The 10,000-nt window shown below is 44.0% G+C and overlaps 1 protein-coding gene across 1 annotated transcript in view; it reads left to right on the top strand.

Annotated features, from left to right (window-relative positions):
• LOC113649228 (low-density lipoprotein receptor-related protein 1B-like) overlaps window positions 1-10,000 on the top strand; it is a 176,857-nt gene that overhangs the window by 34,266 nt on the left and 132,591 nt on the right. The gene's annotated exons all lie outside the window — the stretch shown is intronic.

Below are 10,000 nucleotides of genomic sequence, written 5' to 3'. Positions count from 1 at the left end.
TGATGGTGGTGATGATAGTGGTGGTGGTGGTGATGATGGTGGTGGTGGTGGGGATGATGGTGGTGGTGGTGGTGATGATTATAGTGGTAGTGGTGGTGATGATGATGGTGGTGATGATGATGATGATGATGGTGGTGGTGATGATGATGATGATGATGATGATGATGATGATGGTGGTGGTCATGATGATGATGATGGTGGTGGTGGTGGTGATGATGATGATGATGATGATGCACTGATTCCAGACCACGTCCCTGCTGCTGGGTGGGTGGTGGTGAAACATTGTGAGGTTCTTGAGGGAGGACTTCAGCTACCACTCACAGGGTAAGGTGAGAACACAGGTCTATATTAGATCAACTAAAAGTAGTCTTTGTGTACATCCCCATAATGTGTCAGTACAATAAAAAGAGGAGAGAATATGTGAGAGAGAGGACAGAAAGAGAACGGAGAAGATGGACAGAAAGAATGAGGAGATGGAGAGAGTGAACAGGAGGACATGATGTTACAGTGTGAGGAAGAGCACCAACTCATATGTTTCTTGAAGGAGTGGCAGTCGTTATTATTCGTCTTCATCACCCCATTCATCACTGCTCTCTTAGTGGAGCTGCAGGTCAGGCAGAGGATCCAGCACAATGCGTGTTATGATTGGATGAGATCAGCAAGCACAGAGTAATGGGGGCAGGTTGTGTAAAATGCTCATGCTCCTCTCTGACGGGCAAAAGATCAGTGGTAGGTTAGCATGGACTAAGGTTCAAAACAACTAGCACAAGATATACAGCGGAAGTCACGACGGTGTAAAAGACACCACTAAAACGATACAAAAATAAAAAGTATCATCAGTGTACCATCAGTGTATCGTCAGTGTATCGTCAGTGTACCGTCAGTGCACCGTCAGTGTATCGTCAGTGTACCGTCAGTGTATCGTCAGTGTACCGTCAGTGTACCGTCAGTGCACCGTCAGTGTAACGTCAGTGTACCGTCAGTGTATCGTCAGTGTACCGTCAGTGTATCGTCAGTGTATCGTCAGTGTACCGTCAGTGTATCGTCAGTGTACCGTCAGTGTATCGTCAGTGTACCGTCAGTGTATCGTCAGTGTATCGTCAGTGTACCGTCAGTGTATCGTCAGTGTACCGTCAGTGTACCGTCAGTGTATCATTAGTGTACCGTCAGTGTATCATTAGTGTACCGTCAGTGTACCGTCAGTGTATCATTAGTGTACCGTCAGTGTATCGTCAGTGTATCATTAGTGTACCGTCAGTGAATCATTAGTGTACCGTCAGTGTATCATTAGTGTACCGTCAGTGTATCATTAGTGTACCGTCAGTGTATCATTGGTGTACCGTCAGTGTATCGTCAGTGTATCATTAGTGTACCGTCAGTGTATCGTCAGTGTATCATTAGTGTACCGTCAGTGAATCATTAGTGTACTGTCAGTGTATCGTCAGTGTACCGTCAGTGTATCGTCAGTGTACCGTCAGTGTACCGTCAGTGTATCGTCAGTGTACCGTCAGTGTATCGTCAGTGTACCGTCAGTGTACCGTCAGTGTATCATTAGTGTAACGTCAGTGTATCGTCAGTGTACCGTCAGTGTACCGTCAGTGTACCGTCAGTGTATCATTAGTGTACCGTCAGTGTATCATTAGTGTACCGTCAGTGTATCATTAGTGTACCGTCAGTGTATCGTCAGTGTATCATTAGTGTACCGTCAGTGAATCATTAGTGTACCGTCAGTGTATCATTAGTGTACCGTCAGTGTATCATTAGTGTACCGTCAGTGTATCATTAGTGTACCGTCAGTGTATCATTAGTGTACCGTCAGTGTATCATTAGTGTACCGTCAGTGTATCATTGGTGTACCGTCAGTGTATCGTCAGTGTATCATTAGTGTACCGTCAGTGAATCATTAGTGTACCGTCAGTGTATCGTCAGTGTACCGTCAGTGTATCATTAGTGTACCGTCAGTGTATCATTAGTGTACCGTCAGTGTATCATTAGTGTACCCTCGTCCTTCGTCCTGTTAAGTTATTAAACCCTGTTTATTTGAAGTTTATCCTGCGTATGGGTCTGTCTTCCTCCTCCTGGTGTGACAAAGAGCTGAAAGTGATGATGTGTTTGCAGGAGGGTGAAATTTCATTGCTTACTCTGTAGGCATCAAGAACAAAGATAAAGTGAGGTGACGTGTGTGTGTGTGTGTGTGTGTGTGTGTGTGTGTGTGTGTGTGTGTGTGTGTGTGTATGTGTGTGTGTGCACATTTCAGTTGATTGAAGACCCACTAGGTTGCTGCATTTTCAGTCATAAACACATAGTTCACTGCTGTGTAAATGTGTTTGCCCCTTCCCCCAATACATCCTTATTTATCACACATTGTGCTGTAACACGAGACCTAGAACAGCGGAGGTGAATAAAAGTGAGTAAATAAAAATCACAGTTCTAAAATTGTAGAGTTATTTAAGGCACACTGTTATCCAACACGACAGTGTAAAGGTCAATAACTGGCTGCATGCCCTTTAGCAGCAATAACTGGAGCCCTCCGTCATGTGCTGTAGGTCTTCTAGAGTGCTGAGAAGAAACTTCAGCACAGACGTCTGTTCTCAGCCAGTTCAGCTCTTCAGGGCCTTTTTACACCTGGTCACTTCATGTGTTGTCTCTGATCCGATAGCTATCTGATCTGTTAAAATTGTCCCATTTACATCAGGCCACATAAACGTGTCTCGGCGAATCGGATATCGATCCGATCTTTCTACTCCCGCCCAAAATGCTGATATATTTTACCTCATTTCTGGGGTAATTGAAACTGGTCAGCCACATACGTATGTGGCTTGAACAACCACATATATTTACACCTAACCAGTTTCATCTGAAACGCGTCCCAGACCACCTCCTGAAGGGGTTTGTTCCATCGGGTTTATATCCGTCTTCAAAACAGTGACCAGGTGTAAAAAGCCCCTCGGACTTACACTTGTATTGTTATTTCCTCCTGTTATATGAACACCAACAATAACTGAAGTGAAAAGGTCTGTGCTTCTTTATTAAATCTACTTCTGGGATGTTTTGTGAGCTTCAGAACAATGGTGTCCACTTCTCAGAAGATCAGCATTGTTATTCTTCTCTATTCGTTTCTCTGTAATTCATCTCCCTTTGAGAAGTGCTGGATATAATTTCAGCATTAAGGTGCATTTAAATAAACATAAATTTTATCCCCTCACTTTCTCTTTGTTTAAAACTGCATCATTAGCAGCCGTGTGTTTGTGTGCGACTGTAGAAACCTTGCCAAAGCTGCTATCGCAGAAATCCACTTTCTGTTTGAGGACGTGTGTCAAGCAGCGAAAACTGATGATTAAATTTGATGATTAAACTTTGAGGACTTCTCCAGCAGGCACCCAATCAGGAGCCAATTGAAAAAATGCACACACTCTATTTAAATGAGCTTCTCCATGCAATTAACACGGTGCATTTAAATGGAGTCGCTGAATCGTGAAACAAGAACAGACTCGTTATTACAATTCAGACTCGTTAAGCCTGATTGTAATCTCGGGAGCAGAAGACACGCAAATCAGTTCTGATACTGTGACATGCGAATTAGCTGTAGACAGAAAACATTGTATAGAGATGATAATCATTCAACGTATTATTATTATTATTATTATTATTATTATTATTATTATTATTATTATTATTATTATTATCATTGTTATTATTATTGTGAGTAAGAAGAGACATTGACGTTAATAAGAATAAATGTTGTGATTGTATTTGCTCGTGACTGAAACACACTCTGACTGAGACAGAGTGTACTGAGACGGATTTGGAGATGTTGGAGCTGCCTGCATGGAGAACACTACAGTGTGTGTAGTGAAGTGTCATGGAGACCACTACAGTGTGTGTAGCTGTGTGTAGTGAAGTGTCATGGAGACCACTAGAGTGTGTGTAGCTGTGTGTAGTGAAGTGTCATGGAGAACACTACAGTGTGTGTAGCTGTGTGTAGTGAAGTGTCATGGAGAACACTACAGTGTGTGTGTAGCTGTGTGTAGTGAAGTGTCATGGAGAACACTACAGTGTGTGTAGCTGTGTGTAGTGAAGTGTCATGGAGACCACTAGAGTGTGTGTAGCTGTGTGTAGTGAAGTGTCATGGAGAACACTACAGTGTGTGTAGCTGTGTGTAGTGAAGTGTCATGGAGAACACTACAGTGTGTGTAGCTGTGTGTAGTGAAGTGTCATGGAGAACACTACAGTGTGTGTGTAGCTGTGTGTAGTGAAGTGTCATAGAGACCACTACAGTGTGTGTAGCTGTGTGTAGTGAAGTGTCATGGAGAACAATACAGTGTGTGTAGCTGTGTGTAGTGAAGTGTCATGGAGACCACTACAGTGTGTGTAGCTGTGTGTAGTGAAGTGTCATGGAGAACACTACAGTGTGTGTAGCTGTGTGTAGTGAAGTGTCATGGAGACCACTACAGTGTGTGTAGCTGTGTGTAGTGAAGTGTCATGGAGACCACTAGAGTGTGTGTAGCTGTGTGTAGTGAAGTGTCATGGAGAACACTACAGTGTGTGTAGCTGTGTGTAGTGAAGTGTCATGGAGAACACTACAGTGTGTGTAGCTGTGTGTAGTGAAGTGTCATGGAGAACACTACAGTGTGTGTAGCTGTGTGTAGTGAAGTGTCATGGAGAACACTACAGTGTGTGTAGCTGTGTGTAGTGAAGTGTCATGGAGAACACTACAGTGTGTGTAGAGTCTCATGTCCCACATAAAGCCGATTAACATTATTATTCTTATGAGTGTGTAACAGAATGTTAACTGTCTTTGCATGACCTCCTCCTCAGTGGGATTTTACACCCAACCGATAAACAAAGCACAAAAAACACAAAACAGATGGTTGAAATCACACAAGCTAATGCAAGCCCCAGCCTTCCTGACACTACAGAGGAGACTTGTGTAGAACAATCAGAGCAAAACCTACAGTAACACTCACTGTACATCAGCAGAAGGGTTCATCTACACCTCAACTCCACTCTATACACCGTCAGGGGATGCTGAGCATGTGGCAGTGAGTGGGGTTAGTGTAGGGTGGTGGGGTAAGAGTAGGGTGGTGGGGTTACGTGGAGCCTATGTCTATCTCAGGCGTCATCGGGCATCGAGGCAGGATACACCCTGGACGGAGTGCCAACCCATCACAGGGCACACACACACTCTCATTCACACACACACACACACACTACGGACAATTTTCCAGAGATGCCAATCAACCTACCATGCATGTCTTTGGACCGGGGGAGGAAACCGGAGTACCCGGAGGAAACCCCCGAGGCACGGGGAGAACATGCAAACTCCACACACACAAGGTGGAGGCGGGAATCGAACCCCGACCCTGGAGGTGTGAGGCGAACGTGCTAACCACTAAGCCACCGTGACCCCCTTTTTGCCTAATATGACAGAACAGAAGAACAACAGAAAGAATTTAAGTAGAGAAAACAAGGCAATTATCATTTAGTCATTTAAAGTGAATCAGTAATGTAAAGGAAGAAATGAAAAAATCTTCACAATTAAGTCAACATTTTTCTTTCTTCCCGAGCGCTGAGGGTCTGTCACACAATTTATCAAGTGAAGTGCACGTCTGTTCTCTATCACACCTCCCACTGAGCTTTAATAGCTGTGACTGCACACATCATCAGCTGCCTGCATCACCGCCTTGAAAGATTTATGTTTTCTCCAAAATGCATTTTTTGTCCCGCAAAGACGGCCACGTGGTGTCCAAAATGCTGCTTGGCTCCTGGGTTTCATCTCTGAGGGATGTGTTCATCATCGATATCTGTTCTGCTGGAATTGCAGATGTTTAGAGAAGTTTATGTTTATGTCACGGTGGTTTCAGATGGAGGTTCTAGATCAACATGGAGTCAAAAAGTAAAGGTCCAAACCAAATCTCCAGAACAAATAGCATTTCTGCAGCTGTACAGATCTACAGCTCTGCCTTTTAGATCAGCTGAGCAGCTCATATCTGTGCGGTTGAGTCGATTCACTTCTCACTCGGAGGCAGATTTGGTCGGGGAAACACCTCGTTCGCATAACCTCCATGCAGAGTGTGAGTGCTTTGTTCTCATCTGTTCTGTATGAAGCACACTTCCTGAACAACATGTTTTGTCTGTCAGGTCATTACAGCTCCACCCTAACCTGGATGTGTGTGAAAGCAGGAAGTCAGAGCGCTCCGTTGCATAATGACCATTCATTCATCTTCTACCGCTTATCCGAACTTCTCGGGTCACGAGGAGCCTGTGCCTATCTCAGGCGTCATCGGGCATCGAGGCAGGATACACCCTGGACGGAGTGCCAACCCATCGCAGGGCGCACACACACACTCTCATTCACTCACACACTACGGACAATTTTCCAGAGATGCCAATCAACCTACCATGCATGTCTTTGGACCGGGGGAGGAAACCGGAGTACCCGGAGGAAACCCCCGAGGCACGGGGAGAACATGCAAACTCCACACACACAAGGCAGAGGTGGGAATCGAACCCCCAAACCTGGAGGTGTGAGGCGAACGTGCTAACCACTAAGCCACCGTGTGCCTCCCACTTTGCATAATGACCAGAGAAGGGAAGTTTTTTTCATTCAGTTTTAATGTCAAGGTATAAATGTAGGTTCAGATCATACACTAATATACTACACTAGAGGGCTGCTGGGTGCTGGAAGTCTGTGTGGAAGTGTGAAATTGCCCCATCCATGGTGAGGATGCCGCACTGTCCAGCTGGCAGGATGATTAGACTCGTGATGCAGGGAGGAAACTTGAGCACGTCGCTTAATTAGACGCTTAATTGTCAGTGGACCGACCGGGTTATTTTTACACGACAATATGTGTGTTAAGTGTGAGAGACGGCTCATAATTGGGAGTTGCTAGGCAGCCAATTTGCATTAGACTCTCTGCATCACTTGTGCATTTGTGCAGCTGTCTCACAGCACCGAGAGACCAGAAAGTAAAAGCTGTCAGTGTGAAGAAACAAACTGCCAATAAACATCAGATATTACTCATCAATCTGAAATCGCAGGCTTTAATGATGGTGCTGACGGAGTTGATCCGCAGCCTGGAAGGAGACGGCTCGTAACTACACCCTTAACTCCAGCTTTATTACAAACTTATTTTTTTAGTGAAGAGGAATGTAATAAAGACAAAGACAAACACAAACCGGTAAAGGAATACATTCTCGGCAGCATCTGGCTTGTTAGTAAACTCCATTTTACTTTAAATGGCACTGTTTTCTGAAGCGTTCACATGTGATGCTGCGACACTTCTCCAATTAAACCCTCGCAAATACTAAACTATTTTAATTGGTGATGTTTGATAAACTTTATTAAAATGTGGCACAATCTGGTCAATTAATAATATTTTAGACACTTCCTTCTTGTCTGGTTTTCACTTCTCATGTGAACTGGCTGTAAATGACGGAACAGTCCGGCACCGACAGGCAGGAATATTAAACCGTGCAGTTGGAGGATTTAGAGAAGGAGAAATGTTTGGTGATGTGATTCAGCTCATCCATCTGTCTGTGCACAAAAACAAAGCTCTAAACAGTACCGGAGCTGATTCAGCTGAACCGCTGGGACATTGTGTTTTAGTGAAGAAGCTAAATCCAGGTATATGTGAGCTTTAGGGTGAAGTTAGTGCGAGGACACAGAAAGGGCTGAGACCATGTGGGCTGTGATGGTGTCTACAACACATTTCTGTTTCATTAGAATCTCTCAACACACTCGTACACAGTTTTTTGGGGAATCTCAGTGCTTAGCAGAGGTGGGAGTGAGTCACATGTGTGCAAGTCACAAGTCATGAATGTCAGGTCAAAGTCAAGTCGAGTTCATTCATTCATTCATTCATTTTCTACCGCTTATCCAAAATTCTTGGGTCACGGGGAGCCTGTGCCTATCTCAGGCAGTCAAGTCGAGTCTTTTTTAATATTTATCAAGCAAATCTCAAATTTGCGACTTAAGTCTGACTCGAGTCAAGTGGAGTCCCCCATCTCTGAATCATTTATCTCAAGTCCGAGTCAAATCTCAAGTCATGAATGTCAAGTCAAAGTCAAGTCGAGTCTTTTTTAATATCTATCAAGAAAGTCTCAAATTTGTGACTTAAGTATGACTCGAGTCAAGTCGAGTCCCCACCTCTGAGTCATTTAACTCAAGTCCGAGTCAAATCTCAAGTCATGATTGTCAAAGTCGAGTCTTTTTTAATATTTGTCAAGCAAGTCTCAAGTCTCAAATTTGCGACTTAAGTCTGACTCGAGTCAAGTCGAGTCCCAATCTCTGAATCATTTATCTCAAGTCCGAGTCATGAATGTCAAGTCAAAGTTAAGTCGAGTCTTTTTTAATATTTATCAAGCAAGTCTCAAATTTTTGACTTAAGTATGACTCGAGTCAAGTCGAGTCCCCCATCTCTGAATCATTTAACTCAAAGTCCGAGCCAAGTCTCCAGTCATGAATGTCAAAGTCGAGTCTTTTTTATATTTATCAAGCAAGTCTCAAATTTGCGACTTAAGTCTGACTCGAGTCAAGTCGAGTCCCAATCTCTGAATCATTTATCTCACTCCGAGTCAAGTATCAGTCATGAATGTCATGTCAAAGTCAAGTCGAGCCTTTTTAATATTTGTCAAGCATGTCTCAAGTCTCAAATTTGCGACTTAAGTCTGACTCGAGTCAAGTTCATATGACTCGAGTCCCCCATCTCTGGTGCTTAGTGTAGCGAAATGTGTGAGCGTTAACAGGAAGTGGTGGTTCCCTTTCACGAGTACGTTACTGTACACACGTACACACTGTACACAGGTCCAGAGAGAGAGAACCCAGGATGCAGAGGAGATGTTCTGGTATTTTTACACACCTTCTGGCTTGAGGAAAGTGGGACGGACCTCTGCTCACTCACACACTCCTCTCGAGACCTTTAGGAATAAGACAGGAGAGAAGGAACACAAGGGATCCGAGGGAGAAAGAGGAAACGAGGGAGGACTTTATAAGCACAGAACATCTCCCTCTGTACCTCATTAAGATCTGAATCATGCACGAGTGCTGCTGGACTCTTCTCCCCTGTGGTTCTACACGAAGGCCATGGATAAACTTCTCATTCTCTTCTTATTCTCCTGCCACAGAACTAGTCTGAGTGCCAACCGCTACTTTTCTTTTCTTCTCGTACCTCCTGGTCTGTGCTCGTCTGGTCACGGGAGCGCAGAGTCCGGCGGCTGTTCTTCAGTTTGTTCTTGTAAAGCTGCACGATCTCAAACATCAGACTTCTGCAAAAATCTATAGCGTCTAAAGCTGCCGTGTAGTCACAGTTTGTCCTCCATCTTCAGACGTGACTGGAGGCTCCACTACAGCACGTGTTTACTTGACTGTCTGACTGATGGACCCACTAATAGATCAGATTATCCTGTATGAATAAGACATGAGATTTTGACTGGTGTGGTGTAGTTCTGCTTCTGCGGGTCCAGAGGAGCATGTGTACATGTTCTCCACCTGTCCTCTGTGCCTCACCTCCCAGAAACATGCTAGTATTTTGAGTAGAGTGTGGCACTGTACCTGTAATAAACATGTAACACACCCTGATAGAGTTTCCTGTGGAGTGAGGTGTAACACCACCCTCTAAACACAGGTTCAGCTTTAACCCCTGACCTGATGTGTACACAACACTTTGGGTCACTGAGTGTTGGACTTGTGTTAACCTCACACCCCGTTTCAGCTAATCAGCTAATCGTCATTAACGTATTAACACTTAGCACTGTGTTAGCATGTCGTTACACACTCCTGGTTTTAGTTATTCCCAGAATTAAATTATCAATAAAAGCCATATAGCAGCGTGACAACAAAACAGACTTAGAGTAATAAATAAATATAATAAATAAATAAATAAATATAAATAAATAATAAATAAATAAAGGGTAGGAGCAAAATAAACAGAGAGAAGACATGAAGGTGTGGCAGAGGGAGTGAGATTAATGAGCCTCGGACCCTCAGGTGAACCTGCTG

This window comes from Tachysurus fulvidraco, chromosome 1, assembly GCF_022655615.1.
Source record: "Tachysurus fulvidraco isolate hzauxx_2018 chromosome 1, HZAU_PFXX_2.0, whole genome shotgun sequence".
Taxonomy (NCBI): domain Eukaryota; kingdom Metazoa; phylum Chordata; class Actinopteri; order Siluriformes; family Bagridae; genus Tachysurus; species Tachysurus fulvidraco.
This window is presented reverse-complemented; position numbering and strand designations above follow the sequence as displayed.